Source organism: Pleurodeles waltl, chromosome 6, assembly GCF_031143425.1.
Source record: "Pleurodeles waltl isolate 20211129_DDA chromosome 6, aPleWal1.hap1.20221129, whole genome shotgun sequence".
Lineage (NCBI taxonomy): Eukaryota > Metazoa > Chordata > Amphibia > Caudata > Salamandridae > Pleurodeles > Pleurodeles waltl.
The window spans coordinates 399076885-399101512 of NC_090445.1; the positions used below are offsets into that span (position 1 = coordinate 399076885).

Below are 24628 nucleotides of genomic sequence, written 5' to 3' on the forward strand. Positions count from 1 at the left end.
TCTGCACACAGGAGGGTTATATCTACCACCATGCGTGTGCCTCTGATTTATTTTAGGATATCTGTCATGGAGTGCTCACCTGTCCTTCCTCATATTAAGCTGGCCGTTCCAATGTTGGGTCCAGGCCACAGATTAGGGTACTAATCAATCTCACACCCTGCAGTTGCCCCAGCAAGATGCTCAGCAGTCTTCAGCAAATGAACAACCCTGCTGGTTCCTAGCAAATGAAGGGGGATCAGGCTCAACCTGCCGACTGAAGCCTGGCCAAAGTAACGTTTGTGTGTCAGGGAACAATGTCAGTGCACAGCTCTCCACTCGGTTTGACAATACGGCGGAAGTACGCCCCCATCAACATGCGCGGTGATCACTTTAAAGCAGGGGAAGTGTGTCCACAAGTTCTACCCCCAGTGCACCATATAGGCCTCCCATTCACTCCAAATGGACCACGTTATAGGGCGCCAACACCCACAGCAAGAGGAGGCAGCCACCTCCAGGCCCCGAATCCACTGCTTCCCTCCAGTCCACAGCACAGCTGTGTACCCACCTCACAGTAGAACCAGCACCCACTGTGCCTCAGTTGATCAGGTAACCACCTGCAGCTGCCCGGGCCAGGCTAGGCAGGCTAGGGAGAAGGCACCCCACTCCAAAACAGCCAGGCATCCAGCACATAGAGCATAAACTGTCACAGGCCCTCCATTATGAGCAATTCGAGTCAGCTGCCAGGGCCCACCATGTGCAAAACGCAGTGCCTGCTCCTTTTTGCAGCAGACTCACTCTTATGATGGGCAACAGCAGCTGTGTCAGTCACGGAGGTCACATGTCTCCAGTCCCACAGGTAAGCGTGACCGAAACAGTGGAACACAGCAGCAACCCCACCTCTTCAGTCAGTGGGCTCAACCGCCATCGTGACTCGTCCCCTTATGCCAGGGGGGCTGCGCACCTCAAGAAGTTTCCTCTGCTGCCTTTAGCCAGGCATGCCGGCCGCTCCTCTCATGCAGGGTGGCCAGTAAATAAGAGAAGCCGTCCCCAATCAGCTCTGCCCAGCCAACGACGCACAGCACCCAGGCTGTGTACGTGGAGCCAGCAAGCCAACGCTCCACCAGGCCGCACTCCAGAGCTTGACCGCCTCCACTCCGGCTCCTCTGCGTCGCTAGAAGCAATCTGCCACCACCATCAATGCCTGACTATTCAGGCAACCTGCATGTTTAAAAAAAAAAAAAGGGAGGATGATAATTTTTTTTTTTTTTAACAGGATTACTTGTGGGGCCAGCCGGAGCCCAGAGAAGTACGTCTAATCGGCCATCTTGTTGGCCCACCTCGCCATGCTGAGAAAGTTGCTGAAGAACAGGACGTGGGCAGATGTCAAAATTTGTTGTCAGAATCGTCCATATCCCCAGCCCACAGGGTTTATAAATTAAATATACATATAAAAGGGACATAGGGCGCACTATTGATGTAATATTTGGGAAAATTTAAACTTTGACATTTTATTGGCAGAAAAAGATTGGCCACATAAATTTGTTCAGAATCTCCCACATGGGGAACATGTCATTATACCTTCTTTCTCAGTCCTGATTCCAAACATGGTAAAGGAAGCCTATGCCACCGATTGGGCTTTGGCACAGGCTTCCACGGTGTACCACACTTACATGAGAGGGGATAAAGAATCCTCCTACCATGTAATACCTATTAGATTTTCACCACAGCCTGTAGGAAAGTACCATCTTGCCTGGCATGTTACCCCCATTTTTACTTGTGTGTCAGTTTGTTTTTGCCTGTCTCATTGGGATCCTGCTAGCCAGGTCTCCAGTGCTCATAGTTTGTAGCCTAAATGTGTTCCCTGTGTGGTGCCTAACTGTGTCACTGAGGCTATGCTAACCAGAACCTCAGTACTTATGCTCTCTCTGCTTTTAAAATTGTCACTGCAGGCTAGTGACCATTTTCACCAATTCTGATTGGCACACTGGAACACCCTTATAATTCCCCAGTACCCAGGGTATTGGGGTTACAGGAGATCCCTATGGGCTGCAGCATTTCTTTTGCCACTCATTGGGAGCTCAGACAATTCTTACACAGAACTGCCACTGCCGCCTGTGTGCAATAACGTCCACGTTATTTCACAGTGATTTTACACTGCACTTAAGTAACTTATAAGTCACCTATATGTCTAACCCTCACGTAGTGAAGGTTTGGTGCAAAGTTACTAAGTGTGAGTGCACCCTGGCACTAGCCAAGGTGCCCACACAATGCTCAGGGCAATTTCCCAGGACTTTGTGAGTGCAGGGACACCCTTACACACGTGCACTACATGTAGGTCAATACCTATATGTAGCTTCACAATGGTAACTCTGAATATGGCCATGTAACATGTCTACGATCATGGAATTGTCCCCCCATGCCAAATCTGGTATTGCAGTGCCAGTCCCATGCATCCCTGGGGCTCCAACATGGACCCCGGGTATTGCCAAACTAGCTCTCTGGGGTTTTCACTACAGCTACCCCTGCTGCCAACCCACAGGCAGGCTTCTGCCCTCCTGTGGTCTGGGCAGCCCAGTCCCAGGAAGGCAGAACAAAGGATTTCCTCTGAGAGAGGGTGTTACACCCTCTCCCTTTGGAAATAGGTGTTAAGGGCCTGAGAGGAGTAGCCTCTCCTGGCCTCTGGGAATGCTTTGAAGGGCACAGATGGTGCCCTCCTTGCATAAACCAGTCTAGACCGGTTCAGGGATCCCCCAGTACCTGCTCTGGTGTGAAACTAGACAAAGGAAAGGGGAGTGACCACTCCCCTGTCCATCACCACCCCAGGGGTGGTGCCCAGAGCTCCTCCAGTGTGTCCCAGACCGCTGCCATCAACAAAGTAGCAAGACGACTACCAGCAACATTGTAGCGCCTAATCCTGCCGGCATTCTCAACTGTTTCCTGGTGGTGCATGCTCAGAGGGCTGTCTGCCTTCACCCTGCACTGGAAGCCAAGAAGAAATCTCCTGTGGGTCGACGGAATCTTCCCCCTGCTAACGCAGGCACCAAACTTGTGCATCACAGGTCCTCTGGGTCCCCTCTCATCTTGACAAGCATGGTCCCTGGAACACAGGAGCTGGATCAAAGTGACCCTGACAGTCCAGTGGTTCTTATGTCCAAACTTGGTGGAGGTAAGTCCTTGCCTCCCCACGCCACACAGTAATCCTGTGTATTGCGTTAACTGTAGCTGATAGGGCTTCTGTGCACTTTTTCAAGGACTCTTTCGCGCACAGCATAGCCCAGATCCCCAGCACTCTGCCCTGCATTGCTCAACTTGCTGAGTTGACCACCGGCTTCGTGGGACCCTCCTTTGCAGTGTTGAGACGACCGCCATGCTCAGATTTCTTGAACTCCTGTTCAAGTGCTTCTGCGGGTGCTTCCTGCTTCTGCGTGGGCTCTCTCTCTGCGCTGCTGAGCGGCCCCTCTGTCTCCTCCTCCAAGGGGCGACCTCCTGGTCCTTCCTGGGCCCGGGCAGCACCCATTTTCTTCAACCACGACCTTTGCAGATAGCAAGGCTTTTTTGTGGTCTTTCTGCGTGGAAACAACTCTGCATCCTCTGGCACGCCATGTGACATCTTCTGTACAAAGGAGAAGTTCCTGGCATCTTTCGCTGTTGCAGAATCTTCAGCTGCTTCCACCCAGAGGCAGCCATTTTGCACCTTCATCCGGGGTTTAGTGGGCTCCTGCCCCCCGGAAACTTTTGTGACTCTTGGACTTGGTCCCCTTCTTTTGCAGGTCCTCAGGTCCAGGAATCCATCTTCATTGCTTTGCAGTCAGTTGTTGTCTTTGCAGAATCTCCTATCAGTGTGTTTCTTGGGTAGTAGGGTAACTTTACTCCTACTTTTCAGGGTCTTGGGTCTTGGGGTGGGGTATCTTGGACACCCTTAGTTTTTTCTTACACTCCCAGAGACCCTCTATACACTACACTAGGCCTGGGGTCGATTCGTGGTTCACATTCCACTTTCTTAGTATATGGTTTGTGTTGCCCCTAGGCGTATTGCATCCTATTGTATTCTACAGTGTTTGCACTACTTTTCTAACTGTTTACTTACCTGATTTTGGTTTGTGTGTATATTTTGTGTATTTTACTTACCTCCTAAGGGAGTATATCCTCTGAGTGCCTTTATTTTTAGTAACACTGAGTATTGTGATTCTTATGATATAGTGCTATTTGATATAAGTGGTATGGTAGGAGCTTTGCATGTCTCATAGTTCAGCCTCATCTGCGCTGCTATAGCTACCTCTATCAGCCTAAGCTGCTAGAACACTACTAATCTTACTAATAAGGGATAACTTGACCTGGCACAAGGTGTAAGTACCATCAGTGACCGACTATAAGCCAGGCCAGCCTCTTACACAGCCTCAACCTCAATATCCTATTAAATAGGAGGTCAAAGTCCCGGTGAGAGATCCTCACACAACTTGATTACCAAGGAGTAATTGAACCCTCTGTCTCTGCCATGAATAACTTGTTATTCTCTGTTAACAAACCAGATCATTCATACAGAATAGTCTTAGATTACAGACACTTTAACAGTCACACAGGCACTTATGCAATACAAAGCGCACACAGCACAGCACTAATTAACAATATAGGGGGTCATTATGACTGGCTGTGAGTGGCAATGTGGCGGCAGTGCCACCAACAGGTTGGCAGTTCGTACTGCCACATTGAGAATGGTGGGTTGGCTGCATCCACTCAGACCACCATGGGGGTAGCAGCCACTGGGCCAAAGATATCAATCTCCAGCCCGGAGGCCGCCATTGTGCCACCTGCGGGATTATGACCCCGCCTACCACCATGGTTTTCGTGGCGTTACCGAAAACCATGGCGTTAGGCCCCACCGGTGAATTCCTTCCCTGTCAATGGTAGGTAGCTTATCCACCCCCCCAACACTCCCCAGACACCCCCATCCTCCTCCATCCATGCTCCCCCTTCTGATCTCCCCACTACACACACACACACCAGCAGACACGCACCACGCATACACCCACTCACTCACACTGGCATACACTCATTCATACACGCATACATTCAGTCATGCTCGCACACATTCATACACACATTCACACTGACATGGAGGCACTCACTCACATTACGATTCTTACACGCATGCATACACCCCCGCAAACAACACCACACACACAGACACATTCACGCACACACTCACACAACCCCACACACTCACACAACACCCCCACCCCTCTCCCCTGTCGGAAGCCGAACTTACCTTCTTCCGGGTGGTCTTCAGGCAGGGAATGCTAAGGGGTGCTGCTACCGCCAGCAGCGCACACCAGCAGAACACCGCCAGGCCTTATCACAGGTCATGGTACGGTTGGTGGCGGTCTACTGGCGTAGTGGTGCTAGTGGTAGCAGAGCCACCTTACCACCATCCGCTAGTATGATCACTAAAGGATTTTCTCCCTACTTGTGGCGGAGGTCCAGCTGTGGTCATAATCTGGCGGACAGATGGTAGCCGCAGTGACGGTCTTTAGGCAGCCATTACCGCAGTGGTAGGCGGTATTTACTGCCAAGGACATCATTGGGGCCATAGTCTGCAAAAAATACAAAACAACCTTGGATATTTCAAATGTTTTTTATGCCAAAATCTAGCACCTGAAATTTAGGATCTAAGTGCCTTTAGCTCATTGGCTGTCATCAAGGAGACCACTTGCCCAAGGAAAGTACGTTACCCCAGTGGCAGCCTTGAGGCAGTTACCATAGCCAGCGTTCCAAAGCAAAAGCATTACATCCTCCTTGGATTGAATGGGCAACCTCCCTGACTTCAGACCCATGAGTTTCTCCAATATGAACAGGAGTACCCTGCACCTACTAATATATTACCATTAGACCAATACTGAACTGTATGTACTAAACATCAATACTCAGCTGCATGCACTGCAGTAAGTGGAGTGATGAGGGACGGTACATTCCACCCTCAAAATACCTACATGCAGACCCTAAGGGACTGCACTGCACAATTGACAGAGCTTGAGTCTATTGTCCTGGCACTGGAACACATGGATCCTGACCAGCCAACACTGATTGTGTGTGATTCATATTATTGTGTCCAGTCCTATAATGACTACTTAAATCACCAGTACTAGAATGGCTTCAGAGATTCCAAAGGGTACACCATTAAACGCATAAAGTTGTTGGAGAGGGTAGCTGACCTATGGGACAGACTACCAAAAGCTCATGTATTACATACACTGGGCAATCAACATGTAGGAGTACATGTTGTAGGAAACACTTTGACTGATGAAGCTGCCAAGTCTGCAGTAGGTATGGCTTCTGTTGCCGCAATATCTCATTCTCAGTCAAGGCTGAATGATGAGACACTGGCTGCTGTGAAACCTTCGGCTGACAGCAAGCCTTTACCAAAAGCATTCCCTGAAAAAAATCCTATCATCTTAGTGCCCAGAACATTGCATTTGCAACCATTCCAGGGGTGGGAGATTGTGTGATCCCCATCTAAGACCAGAGAAAGGATTTCATCAAAGCAATCGATGAGGGTGTCTCTTCTGCTCACCTGGTGTGGCAGCTACAATATCACTATTACAAATACTCTTTTGGTGACCAGATCTTTACAAACAGAACAAACAACATCTCCTTTGCTGTGGCATTTACCAGCAAATTAAAGGGTCCACAATTAAACACCCACCACAGATATCTCTCCTAATTTCAAACAAACCACTACAAATGTGTGTACCTGGACCATTGTGGTCCCTTACAACCTAATAGTGAACACAAATACAATCATGCTGTTGATTCTTGTTCTAGATTGATGTGGGTATAGCCACAGTGGTTGGCTGATGCTCGGGCTGTTATTAAAGATTTGCTAATTTTCATCAGTGCAGATGTGGTTGCAGCATTCCACTAAGACCAGAGCCCTTCCTTTGTCTCTGGGGCATTTAGGGACGCCTTGGGAATGATGGGTGTAAAATTCCAATACTCCTTCCCCCTATCTTCCTGAGAGGGAAACAGTGTCATGGAGAGGAAGACCCAAGGCTTAAAACAGTCATTAACAGTAAGAGTTATAGGCTTATCACCTATATGGGGTCCTGCGAGCACTAAATCTGCCCAGAAGGTCCTTGGGATATCCTTTTGGGGATACCTATGAATGTCCCTGATCTTGATGGTTTGGTGTGGTGGCCGCAGATGTTGTTTGACATAAATGAATGTGTCACTGTTTTAGAGGAACTACAGTGATTTTGTGATGAGAATTCATCGGCCTGTGCCACTACCTTGGGAATAAGGGATTTGCCAACAACATCTACAGTCTGGATTCCTAAAGTGGAGGTTCTAGTGTGTGAAAATATTGCTGTGAAAATGGAATTTGGCCCATCCTACAGAGCACCGGTTCCAGTCCTGGGGATACACAGTACCAGAACTCATCATACCACCACTGCCTAGTTCCAGAGAGAGCAGGTTTGTTTCTATTTACAATGTCAAGTTGCATCATGTGGCTGATCCTGCACTATAGATCCAGAGGTCCTTCGGGTAACACCTGTTTCCCTCTCACTACCTGGCCTGGATATACCTTGACAAGCAGTAAATCATTTTTCTGCCTGCACCAATGCTCCAATTGCCTCCTCATGCGTTGGGAGGGATTGAGAATGAGCTTCTGCTGATTCCTGTCACCACTTCATTGGCAAACACTATCTGAGACGTGGAACGTTATTATTCCAATTCCACCCGACAGATGACATTGTCTACTATGAACCACCACAAATGGGTGCCATCCACCAGCTCTGCACCGGTTCCTGTGTTTGCACAGACTACTTCTGTTTATCCCATTGACATATTTGACTTTTCTTGTGATTCATCTGCTTCTGCAACTGATACTATATCAAAGACGTGTAAGCTGTACATTTTGCTTAAGAACAATTACTTAGTTTATCTATGGTACTATATTTGGATACTGTTAACAGTGCATGCCTTTCTGCTTTGGATTGGTTTTGTTATTGTCTTTTTCCTTCTGATAAATGGTCATTATCTTCCTGAATGCTCTGCCATTGAGCCAGTGGATGAGGTTTTGACATCTTGCCTATCTTCCAGTAAAGTCGGACGAGATTTGTCCCTGGTGAACATTTCAGTAGTTCCTATTCCAGATGGTATTTTGTGGGATAAATTACCATTTGACATATATGGTCCTACTGAGGTCATTTAAATTACACCTGGCATTATTTCTGATGACTGGTATGTTAAAACTGTTGATTCTATGCTATCTGAATTGGAATATTGCACTGTATTTGAAAGTGAAGATGTGCATATAAACACAGCGAATTATCGAGACCTATTTTGATATCACTGTTATGGACATTCCTTTCTGCACTGAACCAGTGCTCCAAGTTGATTTTACAAATACACACAGTGGGAATATTGTTCAACGCCACCTGTGGGGAGTCACAAACCATATGTAGATACGTTTGTGTATTTTACTGGGCATGACACCAGTAATGCTGCATAGCATTTTTTCAAATTTCTGTCTTCCAAAATGAGAAAATTATTGGTAACCAACACAAATAATCTACTCAGATTCCTTAGTTTCCTGTATTGCTGTGGAAGGCTATGAATATTGGAAAAACACTACTGAATGGAAAAGCATATGGGTAACAAAAGATTGGCAAATTCAGGATAGGGAGGCTTTAGTTAGAGCATGCCTTATTCCTTTACGAATTATATTTTTATATGACACTGTCCAGCAAACATGTTTGGGGTTAGCAAAGATAATAGAATTAGACGCACCCAATATTCCTCACCTGCTAAATTTCACAATTTGCAAACATTTTTAAATCTCACTGAAGAGCAACTAACTGATTGGGTTCAGGATAGTTCCTTTAATTCCTCACTTCTGAGTCCGGGTGGGTGGTTTTTGTGCCCAATGGATACAACTGAGTGCCAGGTACCATTTTGTTAATTCCTCTAGGGTTTCATAGCAAGCTGGCCAAATCCTCGCTTTCTCTGCCCAAAACTCGGGTACCGTTCCTACATAGATCATAGGTAAACTGTACCAACAATAGCTGTGTTCCTCCACTTTAAGATTTGTAAAAGAACACCTTAGTCTTCTGTCTGATTAAGTCAATCTACAAGATTTCCTGGTAGGACCCAGTGAGCCACTCCTAAAGCATTTCCTATATGCCATATATAACGGGATCTGGAAACTATCCCAGAGGGAAGCTGTTGCATGTTTGAGGCAGATTCATAAATACAAGGTAGAGAAGTTCACCACATATAGAGTAACTGTTCAAAAAGTCCATACTCCATGTACAAGCCGTTAATATTCTTCAAATCATCTTTTAAGGGGGTGTGGTTTGACCGCCATAGCGCCTGGTGGCCTAAAAGCAGAGCTCCTTGTGCCATAGCGGGTTGGAGGATATGGGGGGACCCCACCTGCAGGGGGTCGACCACGGAGGCACACAACAACCGCTGACTTGGCAGCAGAACACAGCAGACCTCAAAACTGCTACCCGGCACCGGCAGAACCGTGAAGGAGACGTGCCTGCAGCGGCGGTCAGGGCCGCGGTCCTGATTTCAGCTGAGGCCCTAGAGAGGACGAACCGGTGCACGGAGCGCAATCGGGTAGGTCGTCCTACCCCGGGCCATGCTGGAAAGTAGGAGACACTTCTTTCTGCGAGGTCGCGGACACCTCCCCCCAACGTCTTGGAGTTAGCCCGGGAAGAGCCCCTTAAGAATGTAATTTTGGAGAAACGCGAATGAAGAGGAATCGGGGGGGAAATGGACACAACAACGAATGGATTGAGAGGCATTCCGAGGAGCTGAGGCCACCCTGACCCCAATGAAGGAGTGTTCCTTGGTGCCCTGGGGCCCATCACCGCTACACAAGACTTTGTGAAAGAAGCTGGGGCTGGTTGCACAAGAGGATGTGCATCAGCCTCTGCTATGATGCTTTAGCCATGTTCTGCCGCATGAAAGAAGCAAGGGCACAGAGACCTGGTGAGTTAAATACCCTCCCTATCCCTAAGCACGCACCCTTTGCACGGGCCAACGCAGTTCGGCAGTCTACATTATGAAAGAGAGGTGGGGGATTTATTCCTTATATGACCCGCTGTCTACTGGAGGGGCCTGGAGAAGGGAGTGGTTCTTCCCAGCTAGAGGAGCTACCCTGATGCCACAACCTTGGAGGGGCCAGGAACTAGGTCCCTGGTGGGTGACAAACCACGAGGCGGCTTGGAGACAAAGATCTCCGAGATCTACAGACATGGGAATCCCTCCTGCCCGGGACAACAACCTCTGTCCATGGAGCTGCGCAATAGGGTCTACAGCATAGCGGACTCTATTGTGTCCTGGCTTTCCTTTGGCCTCTTCCCTGGTACATTTTAGAGACAATCCGGTGCAACTCCCCTCCATAAAAAAGCAAGGAGAAGGCGCCACTCACTTCTCATCTGCAGAAGGAATTGCGAATTTCTTCAATGCCTAGATACACCACCTGGCAGAGTACTGTGGCATGGGAAGACAAGCCCTGTAGTGCCCGCACCTCTTGTACTTTCACAGAGATGTCAATCCACTCGCCTCCTACAGGGGGGAGGGTCTACTATCTACTACCACCGGATTCTCACTGCTGCCTTCCCTAAAGGAAATCTGCACAGCTATGCTGGTCACCCCGTAGCAGAATCTATTTTGGAGGTCCTGACCGTTACTGAGCAGACAACTTGGCTCACCACTTTGAGACATAGTTCCATTGCCAGGGGAGTTTGGCCTGATTTCCCCCCCCGCCCCAAACCTCCGGATTCCTTCTTCCTTAGAGGGAATGCCAAGTGGAAAATCCTCCGGTAAGCACTCCCGCCAATTGCTCTTTTCAGAGGCCATAGCCCATCTGAAAGTGATGGCTGCCCAACAGGCCCTCTCCAGTCCATCGACCGTGCCAGGTGACCCGCGAGCGGTGGATGCTGCTAATTGAATTTTGCAGGAGATTACAGCGGTTGGCAGGCATCTTGAGGCGATGGACCTGAAGATTACGGATCTATCCGCAGTCTCTGTCTCTATCAGGACGGCCATAGCATGCTTCAGTGAGAAGGTAGCGGATTTAGATCAACACCTCACAAAGGTGGAGGACCACATTGGGACGCTGCCGGAGCACGATGCAGAGTTACGGTCCCTACGAGAAAAACTCACAGATCTTGAGGACAGGAGCCAAAGAGACAACGCCCGTTTCTTTGGCATACCTGAAAGAAAGGAAGGCACTGATATCAAAGCATTCATTCAAAGCTTGCTCCCGGAGCTTACAGAACTGACCTTCTTGCCACAGCTCGAGTTCCAGAGAGTGCACAGGATCGGCCCTCCTCGTTCCATCTCTTCGGGCGTCCCCGCCCAATCAGCACGTGTTTTCTCTGCCATGAGCAGGCCAGGCAGGTCCTTTCGAAGGCACGGTCTCATGGTACATTCTTGCTGGAGGATCATGAGGTCAGAGTAGCAGCGGATTTCTCCAGCATCACAAATGAAAAACGTAAGGCATTCCTAGCTTTCCGGCACCAACTACATAAGCTGGACATTAAATTTGGACTATTCGAACCAGCGCGAATGTGGATCACACACAACGGCAATTCAAGAGACTTTTGAGAACCTTCGGAACTCAGCTTATTCTTTGATGACACCGCTCACCACCCCATGGACTGCGCTCCTGTGTCTTTAGACCCAGAACCCTCTGCCGGGGGTGCCACCTCTCTGGCCCCACTGCCCTCTCTCAACATAACGCTGTTTTGCAGAAGAGAGGGAGGGTATACGTTCGTCCACCTAAATTGCAGGACGGACGAGACCATGCCTTGCAAGCAGTGATAGCACATACTCAAGACCAAGGCAGAGACAAGTCCCGCTTCCCCCTAAAGCTGCCAGCCACCGACCATACCTGATTTTACCACGCTGCCTTTGTGGATCAACTAGAAATGGAACATTTCGGAGGGGCCATCCGAGACAGACAGCTAAGTGCTCTGACTGCGGACCCTTCTCTTTTGCCTCTCCTTTGATGATGTGGGGAGACAGAGTGGAGGTGATTCGTATGCCACAGCATTGATGTATCAGAGTTCTGAATGTGTTTTAGTGCTACAATTGAGGATTGCTGTGTTTATGTCCAGAATTATTCATAAGTGGGTCCCATGGGACACATTTTTAGTGCAGTTGCATTACTAAGGCATTTTGATTCCTTGATCAGAGATAGACTCACATGCTTGATTCACTCGATTCACTGGATTTCTTCTACCCCCAGTACTCGCGACCCCAACCCATCTGGGTTCTCTGACCCCTCAACGAGTACTCAGTGCTTGGCAATGTCCTTCCTCTACCTATTGGGCCCTGCTATGCATGGGGATGGTTGCCCTTCCCCGTCCTCTTCCTCCACACCATCCCCTCCATCATTAGTAGACCTAACTCCCAGTGCTCTCTCTCTCCAGCGGTAAATAGATGGCCCGTATAAGCGACCCAAGTACCTCTTCTTGTCCCCTCATCCCTTTGCTCTTGCTCACCGTGCGGACCATGCTGGCACCGACCCGCGGTTTAACAGCACTACCAGAGGTGAGGACTTTCCCTTACCTTTCACAGATATTGCTCTGTGCTCTTTCTTTCTTTTTTTTTTTTTTTTACTTCCTCACCCACGGGGGCACGAGGTCTGGGTTTTTTCTTCCTTAATTGTAACTACAGATCTGCCCCCATTCTTTCTTTCTTCTCTTCATATCCCTAGTTCTCCTCTTTCTTTCTCTCTATTGGTATTTGCTATCTCATCTCATCTCCTTTCCTAGCACTCTACTCCCTATTGATTTAATTCCCTTGTATCATTTGGACGGGGTCCCTCCACAAGCCCTTCCATCCCCTCCCTTGTTTGCTTCTTATCATTGTACTCATATTCGGAGCCCCGTCTCTTTCCCCATAGCCCCTCCAATTAGATCACTTCCCACTTTGAGATCTTAAATATCCCCACAGCAGAACCATTGATATTTATTAATGGGCTCAGCAGCACTACTAAAGGTTCTTTCCTGGAATGTCCATGGCATGACACATTACGTCAAGCGACAAGAAATTCAGTCTTATCTCAGATCCAAAAACACAGATATCGCTTTACTGCAGGAAACCCACTTATCCTCCTCAGAATCAGAGAAGTTGCACAGGGATTGGGTGGGCCGGGTGCTCTACAGCCGAACGCCGTCAGTATGTGATAGCAGGCAGGGCACAGGACGAAGGTGCGGTGTGGCGATCCTCATTCGTCGATCCTTGCCGTTCAGACTCCTCAAGACATGGTGCGATCCAGAGGGGCTTTATGTCCTTGCCAAGTTAGTACTGGGCTCCTCCACAATATGTGTAGGATCAATTTATGCCCCCACAGGCTCCAAACGCTCCTTCTTTCTCTCTCTTAACAGAATACTGACAGAGATTGGCACTTCTCAATATCTTTTGGGAGAGGACTGGAACCTGGTACCTGATGCTATTCTAGATAGATCACACGGCACTGATACAGGTAACAATGCAGACAGATACCTTCTGGGGGACATCTTATCCGACTACGGCTTGCAGGATCACTGGCACCTCTCACACCCTACTGGCATGGATTACACTTTTATGTCACCAGTACATGGGACTCAATCCAGACTGGATTATTTCCTAATTTCACACCGTCTCCTACAAGCTGTTGGTGAGCCTGAGATACTCCCAGCAGCCTTATCGGACCACTCTCCAGTTCTACTATCTTTAAGGCTTGGACAAGTTTAGCCCGTCCGTAAACCTTGGCGCCTTAACATCTACCGATACTGCACCCCGAAGGGGAAAGAGCAGCTTAGATCTCATGTCACAGAGTACCTCCATCATAACGGCTCGGTAGCCTCACCTCAGTTATCCTGGGCTGCGGCTAAGACAGCGATCAGGGGGCAACTGAGAGATGCTGCCCTTGTCAATGCCCAAAAGTGCGATCAGCAGAAAGCCTTAGAAGACTGGGTCCTACAAACTACGCATGAATACACCTGGGCCCCTTCCATACCCCTTCGACAGTGTCTGGAACACGCTAAAATGGAACTTAACTCTCTGTACACATCACATGCAGAATATGCCATGCGGAGGCTTAAAGGCCGACATTATGAGCATGAGGAGAAAGCAGGCCGCCTACTGGCTGCCTAACTCCGCCAAAGGGAGGCGACATTGGCCATCCTGGCTCTATACAATGCACATGATTCACTTATTACGCATCCCAAAGAAATTGCTAATGAGTTTGGTCACTACTACCAGACCCTCTGTGCTCCAGAAGTGGCTATAGATCAGGTTAAATTGTCTGCATTCCTGGAGAGGGCGAACTTCCCACGCCTATCAGAGGAGGGTAGGCCTCTATTAGAGGGAGACATTAGCAAAGAAGAAATCAGGCAGGCTATTGCCAATCTACCATATCATAAGGCATGCTGATGATATTCTACTCACCCTTACCGACTTAACCAACTCTTTGCGGGCACTTCGTACCATCCTCTCTGTGTTTGAACTCCTGTCGGGATACAGAATTAACTGGGACAAGAGCGAGGCATTGCCGCTATCCCCTGTAACAGTGAGCGCATCAGTCAGAGATCTCTCGGTAAAATGGAAACGATTGTGCCTTCAATATCTTGGCATATATAGTAATAGGGAACCAGAGAACATGATCAAAGATAATCTAGACCCGCTCCTCACCAATATGAAACGCAACTTTGATAAATGGACACACTTAGGCCTAGCCATGTGGGGCAGAGCTCAAGCGGTGCAAATGGTAACCCTGACATGCTTTCTTATTGTTCTGGGTATGCTACCTCTGCAGAGCCCTCTGTCTACACTACGGGAGATTGACTGACGAATATGGGCCTTTGTGTGGGTGTCAATGCATCCAAGACTACCCGAGACAGCATTGCTAGCTAGACTCGAGTACCGGGGGGTTAGGCCTTCCTTCCATGGAACATTACACACTTGCGCTACACCTCTCACAACTGGTATTCATGCTGCCAAAGGCACATGCTCCACCCCCCTGGGTAGAGATGAAGAGAGCTCTCTTCGGTCCCTCATCGGGATTACAGATACTTTACGACACAATCCCTACTCACTTGCTTTCCACCAACCCCATGGTCAGGGCCATGCGAAATTCTTGGCATCAAGCACATCGCTTACTTAAAATTGATCCCCCGGATCCATGACAAAGCGCCGCTGTGGGGCAATGTGGGATTGCTCATAGGAAAGAAAACCATTATCTGGGAAAAGTGGCGTTCAAAGGGCCTTCATCGACTGGACCAACTTCTAAATAGAGGCACAATGAAATCCTTCACAGAACTACTGGAGGAATTTGGTCTACCAAAACACCACCTTTGGCGCTAAGTTCAGCTTAAAGGCTGTTTGGAGGGTCGTCTAGGAAGGTCCCTATGGAGCCTTCCCCAATACTCCACTACTTGGAGTCTCTGGGCTCCACTCCCAACTAAATCGCCATCTTGTCTCCCTCCCACTTTTACTCCAAACTAAGGCAAAATGGCAGGCAAGTCCCCAAACTGAATATGAATTGGAGGACTGGGCTGAAATAATAGCTGCCAGAGACAGGGGGGCCAGAGAAGCTCACTTAAAATTCAGTCTATTTAAGTCACTGCACCCCTCAGAAGCTGCGCTTGGCAGGATTAATATCCCACGCCTCTTGTTGGAGATGCCCTCATACCCACTGCGATCTACCTCATATTCTGCATGACTGCCCTGTTATTCACACTTTCTGGCAGAAAATAGGATGTACTCTCAGAGAGGTACTCCCATTACAGACACCTCTCACCCCCTCCCTGGTATTATCACATGATACCAGCGAGTTAAGTTGCCTGACACAACCACAACAACGTCTACTACATACTGCACTGGCTACAGCCAAGGTGTGTATCCCCAGACACTGGCGCTCGGCTAATGTTCCTCTTCATGGGGAGTGGATTGCTGCTATGTTCCAAGCGGCCACACATGAGAAACTTATCTATGGTCTCCAAGACGAGCTGGATGTTATTCTTCAGACGTGGGCACCTTTCTTGTCTACGCCGAGAGATTAAGAGGCCACACATCCGCGCACCAGGCTCCCATCAAGCCTTTTTATCTGGAACTGATAACACCCTCTCAGCCACCGGCGGTCACTATTGGTTGGCTGTGGCTGAGCTATGCCCCACTACTACCCATTCGCTGGGCTCCCATCCGCTCCAATACCTCTCACCCCCCCTCCAAATTAGTAGCTGCCACACTTTTGCCATCCCCCAGGACTCACCACAATACATTACTCCACCCCGCCTCACTGCTCTTTCGTCTCTTCCCTCTCCTTCTCCCCTGGCCAATGTTCACGCTCACTCTCTCTCACACACACACACACACACACACACACACACACACACTCACACACACTCTCACTCATACACACACACACACTCACTCACACACACTCTCACACACACTCTCTCACTCTCACACACACACTCACTCTCTCACTCTCTTCTTTTCTTTACCCATACTCTTACTCTTATTCTTATCCTGGTTCCTGTTCTTCTTCCTATTTGTGTTCCTGTTATTATCCCTATTATTGCTATGATCGTCATATGTTATTTGTTCTACTCTACGTATACTCTCTTCTCCTTTCTACGCCCTCCTCATAGCTTCTCATTTACTTTTTATTTCTTCCCCCCTTTCGCCTCTCTCACTAATGTTGTGTCCTTAATGTTGTATCCTCCTTTCAATTCTTGGCTCCTCTACCTTACAGCCCAAAACTAACCCTTGTTCAGTAGAGTAGCACATCAGATGTTCACTATTTTTAGGGCTCCAGATTCCTCCCACCCTTCTACTAACATGATTCATATTGCCTTAATAATCTACTTAATATGTGGGGGCACCTTAAACACCTCAATATTCCCCAGTGTGTTCTTGACAGGACGATCGATCAAGCTACCCCATCACAAATTTTCCTCTTCTCTATCCTTTCAGCATATCTATGGACCCGCTACTTTAGACCTCTGGGTCTGGCTCTCTCCTTTTCTGGTCTTAATCTCTCTCCTTAGTGAATTGCCTACTTCCTACGGATTCCGGGTTATACTTGAGCCATTCATCCCCTTCCATAGGCAACCTCACTGGCAAACCCCCTCCATGACATTCCCCTTGCTATCACCCACAGCGGGAATTGTAGGGGTGGGGGGAGGTGGGGAAAAACTGAATTTAATTTAATTAAGGTGGGGAAGGACACAACACTATGGATCGCTTGTGAATATTGACATAGGGAAATGATTTGAGGCATGGCCATACCTTTCTACAACCATAAGATTGCTTATGTTGAACCATTGGTGACACTGTACTGTTGCAAACAGTTCTTGGTGCTAAACCCATACTTACTGATTGTATGTCCCTGGTCATGTTTTATGTTCGTACAGTTTTGATTCTCTTAATTTCTATAAAAGTATTGGGCCTATGTAAAAGACAGTGGTCCATAATAAGTTGAAAATGATTGGAGCAATATGTTAATATTCCTGTTCTTGATTTGATTTTTGCTTGTACAATCTTTAATAAAGAAATACAACACACAAAAAAAATCATCTTTTAAACTCTGGACACTACTAATGTGTTTTGTCCCTAAAAAAAAAAACGGACTTCTTCATGGCAAACTAGGGAGAAACTCCTACTCAATACAATTTAATAGGGTGCATCAAATGAAAGTTCTCAAATGATTCTCTGCATGACGTCAACCACACGCATCTCGGTTACTGCCGAGTTGAGACTTCATCCATTTCAGGAGGTTCATATCACATCATTTCCATTTGTTAAATGCAAGACAGGAGCTTAATTTAGGCACTGCAATTGGCACATGCTCCCGTACTCTTTCACACTTTTTTTTCCCATTTCTCTGTGAGTGGTAATGGAGTCCCACTGATGAACCCACAACTTGCAGTAAACTTGCACTAAAATATTGGTGCGTACCCTCAAAGAGTATGCAGTGCACCTATAACTTTAGTGTTAGGTTAACCATGAAACATATCTTTTGAAATGGTTAACCATGAAACATATATCTTTTGATATGCAGAGTTAGACTTGGCTCCAGAACCTATGCTATTTCCAGTATATACACACAGCAAACATATGCTGTAAATAATCATGCTCTTCTACTATTATCTTTAGTTGTATGTTTTAAATGTTTACTGAGTAACACGAGCAGTAGTGATATGGATAATGCAATTAGTGATGCATGTAAGATGTCGAGTAATGTACTATGTGAGGTCATAAGTGCATGAGGTGGCTCAAGTTATAATTAGTTCAGTAAACTCTACCTGGTGCATTTCTATGTTTTTCAGTTTTGAAACTTTAATTGTCTAACGCTATCACCTAACTATAACATCTATGCCCAACTAGCCTATAGCCAGGTTCTGCACCCAACCCTCTGCAGTTCAGCCAACCGCTGCTGAACAAAGCTTGGGGCTGGGTTCTGCACTCGTCCCTAAGAGTGTGTACAGTGTTGAGTGTGCGAGAGCACTTAGCCTGTAATCTGTCCATGCACCCATCCTGCCACGGGTCACTCAAGGCCTGCTATACAAGGCTTTTGTCTGTGGCATTTGGGTTTAGGTGCAGGACTCTGTCAAGTCCCAAACTGCGATGAGTGCCCAATTCAATTCCACTTTTGTAACACTGAAAACATCTGCTTTTTTATTTTTTCATTTCTGGGGGACCCTACGGGCTCCCTCGTGCATGGGGGGCAGTATGTTTTCTCCTCGCCTCCTCATGCACATTTTAGAAAATGCAAGACTCTGGGACAGAGCCCCCGTGGCCAGCAATGGTGGTTAGAGTCAGTATCACACAGGATCAGTCCCCGGTTCGATGAGAGATGTTTTCTCAACCATTCAAGGTTGCAGGCTTCATTATTGGTTAAAAGAAAAAAAAATACTCTGCCTAAAACGCACACGTCTGAATCAAGTCATGAACACTATGATGGCCAATTTAAGAGAGGGCGACTCCGCAATTGGTGTTGAGATCTCTGTGTGGCAAAGCATAGGAAAAGGTTTATCAAACTTGGAAAAAGCTAGTAAAATATATAAATGTTAAATTATAATGTAATTTAGGTTTATATAGTCTTAAATGTTACAGCACTTAATTTTGAATTAAATAAATTATAGCAAATTAGAATCTTTTTCCAAAATGTAAATACAAAATAAATTCACACCTGAAGAAAAAAAGTATACATCAGTAGTTATTAACTGACATATACAAATAATGAAAATGGATTTAACTTTATTTAAAACAAAATTGTGACCTTGAATGCTAAGTCCCAAAATAGTTATGAAAATATTTTACCATTAACTAATAGATGTTTTTGCAGGTATTGTTTAAAAACACATATTTATTTATGTTTTAACTATTTTCATTGATGTAGTTTAATTTAGCACTATTTCCTATGAGGTTTCATTTTAGTTCTCTACCACCATTATATTCTGTGAGAGGATGTTACTGTATCAGTGGTATACAATTTGTGCTGTTGGGCTCACGAATTTTGCTTTTTTTGTCAGTATTAACTTGCATTCATAAATTTAGCTCCATTTTGTGAATAATCAAAAGTAAAGTTACTCAAAGTGTAAGAGTAAATTATAATTGTAAAATATTGGCAAGTGTCATTTTACCTATGTGAATAGCCCTAAAAGTCTTTAGGTGTATAATATTGTACACATCCTCATGTTATTGCTCTCATATTAAAAACGCATCATGAAAACACCTTCTCATGATTGTTGTACAATAGGGCTATATGCAAGGTTCCATTTTCTCTCTCTGATAGAAGACCATTGCTTTACGTGACCAATAGAGCCTGCCGTAGACAGTGTGCTGTGCTAGCTATGGACAGCTTACTCTTCACATCAGGTATATGTTTTCTGAATCGCACGTCTTACTATAGCAGTTGCTGTAATAGGCAAGATGTGTACCACCAAAGATTTGCATATTTTGGATGCTAATGTGAATTCGATTAAAAGCATTTAGTAATGCAAGTTTGGATGAATTGTATATATGCTAACTTAAGGGCAAGGGTAAGGGGAACCCAACCTTATTGTGTTAATCTCTGGCAGCTTTGCCTCTTTCCTCATATAATTGTATTTTTAGGTAAATCATGGGAAGAAGTTCAGGGGACATGTCCATTATTTCTGATCCATGCAGTGAGTTGGAATATAAGTGCTACTTGGGGTTCTAACATCAATTTAATGGTAGGGCCAAGATTTCTTTCAAAGAACATTCTCATTCATCAGTTGGGGCATGTAAACAGTAGCCTGAAAGGTCACGTGCAGTAACATTGTGAAGCTATTTAGCTGGTATTGCTACAGTTCTCCCTTGTATAAAACAGAGCTTCCTGTTTCACAAAAGATTCTTTTTGAAGTTAACTATTAAAAGAAATCTCCAATGAATCATTGATATCGACTAGATATCTGGATCAGTTGTATCATGGAAAATGTAAGGATAATGGCTAATATAAATGCACCATCTACTAATCAGTTGGCATCACAAAGACTCCCTACTGTAAGGGGGAAAGCATTAATGGTAGTTACTGCTACCATGTTTGTGCAATGGAAACAATTTATAATGTGACCCAGTAGATCAAGCTGTAGTGTCATTTATAAGATATACAACTGGGCATTAATGTATGAAGTATATACCCTGAGAGATAAGCCATTTCAATATGTTTTTAGGGAAAAAAACCCAGTTCTTTGGTGAGGAGCTACTTGATATAAAATAACCTGTTAGGATGGTACCATTAAGGCTCTTTGGTATAGCCTGGCCAGGTTTAATGGCATGCATGGTAATCCTTCAGGTTGCAGTTTGACTAGTGGTTATTTTAAACCAATACAGACGGAAATATATTTGTCTACAGTTAGCTTATGCAACACATGTTGCAAGTTATGGACACAAAAATGAATTATTGTTACTTACAGTGCACCTTTGCCTACTATACATTTCTAGACTATTAACTTATACATGATCAGTGGTATACCCTCTGACTCTAGGCTAGGAACAACACAGCTTTTAGCCCACTCATCTGAAGGTGTTGGTGCCCCTGATCCAAGAGTATGTAACCTAGAGGAGTATATTTGCTTGATTGAGTATTGCATGTGGAACCTTCCTCTATAGCAGTGTTACCTGGGGTTTTAAAGTATTCAGGGCAAACATGGAGCTGCTTCAAGGTTAGAGCTGGGTATGAAATTCATAACTTTTGAGACAGTTTCTGAGATTGCTGTCAGCAATATCTGGAGCAATACAGTACCCCTGCCCATACAGCAACATATCGAAAAAACGGTAATTGATAAGAGAAAAGTAGAATTACTGATTATCATTTCAGAAATTTAGATCTCCATGTATTGAGAATTTTTAGGCCCTCATCGACCAAAAGAACAACTTAAAACAACACCTGAGGTAGATGGGTTTGTTAGAGAAACAGAAGCACAATACTACAAATAAACAGAAAACAAAACCCTAAGAACATACTGGATCACCACATTGTGAAGGATCCATAAGGTCTATAAATTAAAGGATCGGAAAACTATGAAACAGCTGAATCTGTACCAGCATACTGATGACCATTTTTCTACCCTTGATAGGGCACTGAGGATAACTGATTCTTGGGCAGGTGCTCTGAGGTGGAGAGGAATGAATGGATTGAGTAGCACAGGAAGTAGTAGCTTTCCATGGATAAAACCTGTGACAAATATAGCCTCATCCAAGACCGTAAGGGTTAAAGAGGAGCGAAAGGTTTGTATCAAAGACTCACTTCAAGAAAAAGGCTATTCAAGTTATGGCTAAGATACCAACTGATTAATTCAGTCAAGGAGAGATACCTGAATGCCTTCTGTATCCCTCAACCAAATATAAAAGAACTTCTGATGGAAGTTGATCTACTGTGCACCACTAAAATAGCTTTTTGATCACATTTATTGAAGGGCAATGACTTCATACACACTGAGGGTGACTGGCCACTGCCCTTCATAAGAGATACACCTGGAGCAGTAGAAGTCCTCCAGGATAAATGCTCCTAAGAGTGGGCTCTACAACAAGTTCCTGCAACATATAACATTCAAACAAGGCGGGATAAGAATTTCATAACATGTAATTCCTCTTACGAGTGAAACATAGATTCATGCCCATTATCCATTTTAAACCAGGAGCCAAACAAATATAGTTGCCATTTTTGCAGTGTTGCAATATGAAGGAGTAAAAGTATGTCATTCAACAATGAAGACAATCCTTTTCCCAGTGGTCCGTCCAGATGGCTTATATTTTTTTTTTTATTAGACTAAGAACCCTGAATGAATAAACATGTTGCAAAATGCACATAGTTCTGGGATCATGGGTGGTTAGGCAGCAAATATATTAAGACAAAGCTAGATACCACAAATGGATTTTAAAGCCAGAACATGTCAGTCCAGTCCCAGAACTGGACTGCTATCTTGCTTAGGGGCATTCAGCATGCATATATCTGTTGGACTTGGCCCTTTCTGCAGGGCCATCCCCTAACATTTTGCCTTTACCCTTTACTTTCTGCTGAATTCATTTTTGCTGGCCTTAGGAAGCAGTGGACTTTACCACAGCTAACCACTGCTAAAGTGCTTATGCTCTCTCCTTAAAGCATGGTATAATTGGCTTATACCCAATAGGCATGTGTAATTTACTTATAAGTACCCTGTAAAGTGGTACTACTTGCACCAAGTCTACTAGTGAACCTGCAGTATTGATTGTGCCATCCACTGAATTACCCAATAAATGTCTTAGACTACCATTGCAGCTGTATGTGTTCAGTTTTAAACTGCAATTTGAAGTTGGCAAAATAAACCATTTACTGAGCCCAAGGCTTCCTTTTTAACACATGTAAGTGACCCCTAGGGAATGCGTGGACAGCCCGGAGGGCAGGGTGCAATGTACTTAAAAAGTAAACTTTGGGCCTGATTTATGGTGGCCTTGCGCCATTCCAACGTCGTACTAGCGTCATTTTTTTATGCTAATGTGGCGTTGGAAGGTGAAAAACACCACACCATATTTACAAAGTGGCGCCACTTTGTAACCCCTTGCGCCACATCATGCCGGCGCCAGGCATAATGTATGCAAGGTGGTTGTCCCGGCGCTAACGGGGGAGGGTGTAAAAATGGCACAAAGGAATCTGAGATTTCTTTGTGCCATTTTTATTGGCATTTTTTAATGCCTGCTAAGTGAAGGCGTTAAACAGAGGCTCCCATTGATTACGATGGGCCTCTGGGTGCTTTGCAGGATTGGCGTTACCATTTTTTACGCTAATCCTGCAAAGTGCTGGGCTAGCATAAAAGATTTACGTTATTCATCCTAGCTACTGCCATGGTGTGCTGTATTAGGGGGACACTAAGGGGCACAAGAAAAGTGGTGCTGCAATAAGTGCAGCACCACATTAAAAAAATCTGCCCCTTGATACTTTAAAAAAAACACATAGACTTTGGGTCTGCTAATGGGATGATTGTTATTTTAGTCTTGTTTCATGTATTAAATACTGCGTTATTTTTCTAACCTGGTGTGGGATCTTTGTGTGTGGTGTTTTATTGTTTTACTCTTGGAAGCGCTGCACAAATACTTTTCACATTGTCACTAAGTTAAGCCTGACTGCTCTGTGCCAAGCTACAAGGGGGTTGAGCCGCATGTTAATTTCGGGTTTGTTTGTGGCTTGGCCTAACAGGGATTGTGGCTGCTGCTTGACTAGAGTTCACACACCAGTCAGTCAGTAACCCAATTCCTCACAACACCCATTTACATCTAGGGCATAAATCTAGCCCCTCGTTCTTCTCAGCAATAATCATGAAACTCATAAAGGAAGATTCAGATCAATTATTGTACATTTATTATATTTACTTTATTGATGATAACCCTCAAGAGCACCTAAATAAAGCTGACTGGATACTGAGAATTGTATCAAAAAAGGGTACAAAATATGATTACGAAATTTAAAATTGCCTTTTTTGGAGAAATCATTCTGAGGTGAAAATGTACAAGTGAAGGCAAATGATTGGCCACCACCTACCTAGAAACATGGGACAACATACAACATCCAAATACATTACAAAGGTGGTAAGCCCTTATGGGGTTTCTAAAGGGTATTCTTGCTACATTAAGCATTGAGGCTAAAATCATTTTATGTCCTCCTTCTCAGTAAGGACTGAACCAACCACCATACCAACATTTTGCCCAGTTTATCTAAAGACATGTTTGAATTCAAGTTTGTAAAAAATAATGGACAATAAATAAAATATGACTATCAGCTTTTTTCTCATCCTTCCAGGCTTCACATACATTGTATACAATTAGGGGCAAACACAATCTTTAGGGTAGGAGTCCCTTTTATATTCATCTGCTCAAGAGATTTGTTCTAGAAGAGAACATTTATAGGGCAGTACAGAATGCTATTATGAAAGAGACCAATTGCACAAGGAAAAAAGATAAATTGGCCTCCCTGAAACCAATATATCTGAAGCTAGAAAAGCAAGTATTCCAAATGTCTATTCCTTTCATCTTAAATGAATGTCGTGGGTCAAATATGCTTGAACATAAAGTTTGAATATCACCATGTTCTTAGAGAGTTTTTGCAATAGCAACAGGCAATATCTCAGTCTCAACCTATCCT

At 45.4% G+C, this 24628-nt stretch overlaps 1 protein-coding gene across 1 annotated transcript in view; it reads left to right on the forward strand.

The window, feature by feature from the left end:
• Positions 1-24628, forward strand: part of PLA2G4C (phospholipase A2 group IVC) — a 519666-nt gene that overhangs the window by 429675 nt on the left and 65363 nt on the right. The gene's annotated exons all lie outside the window — the stretch shown is intronic.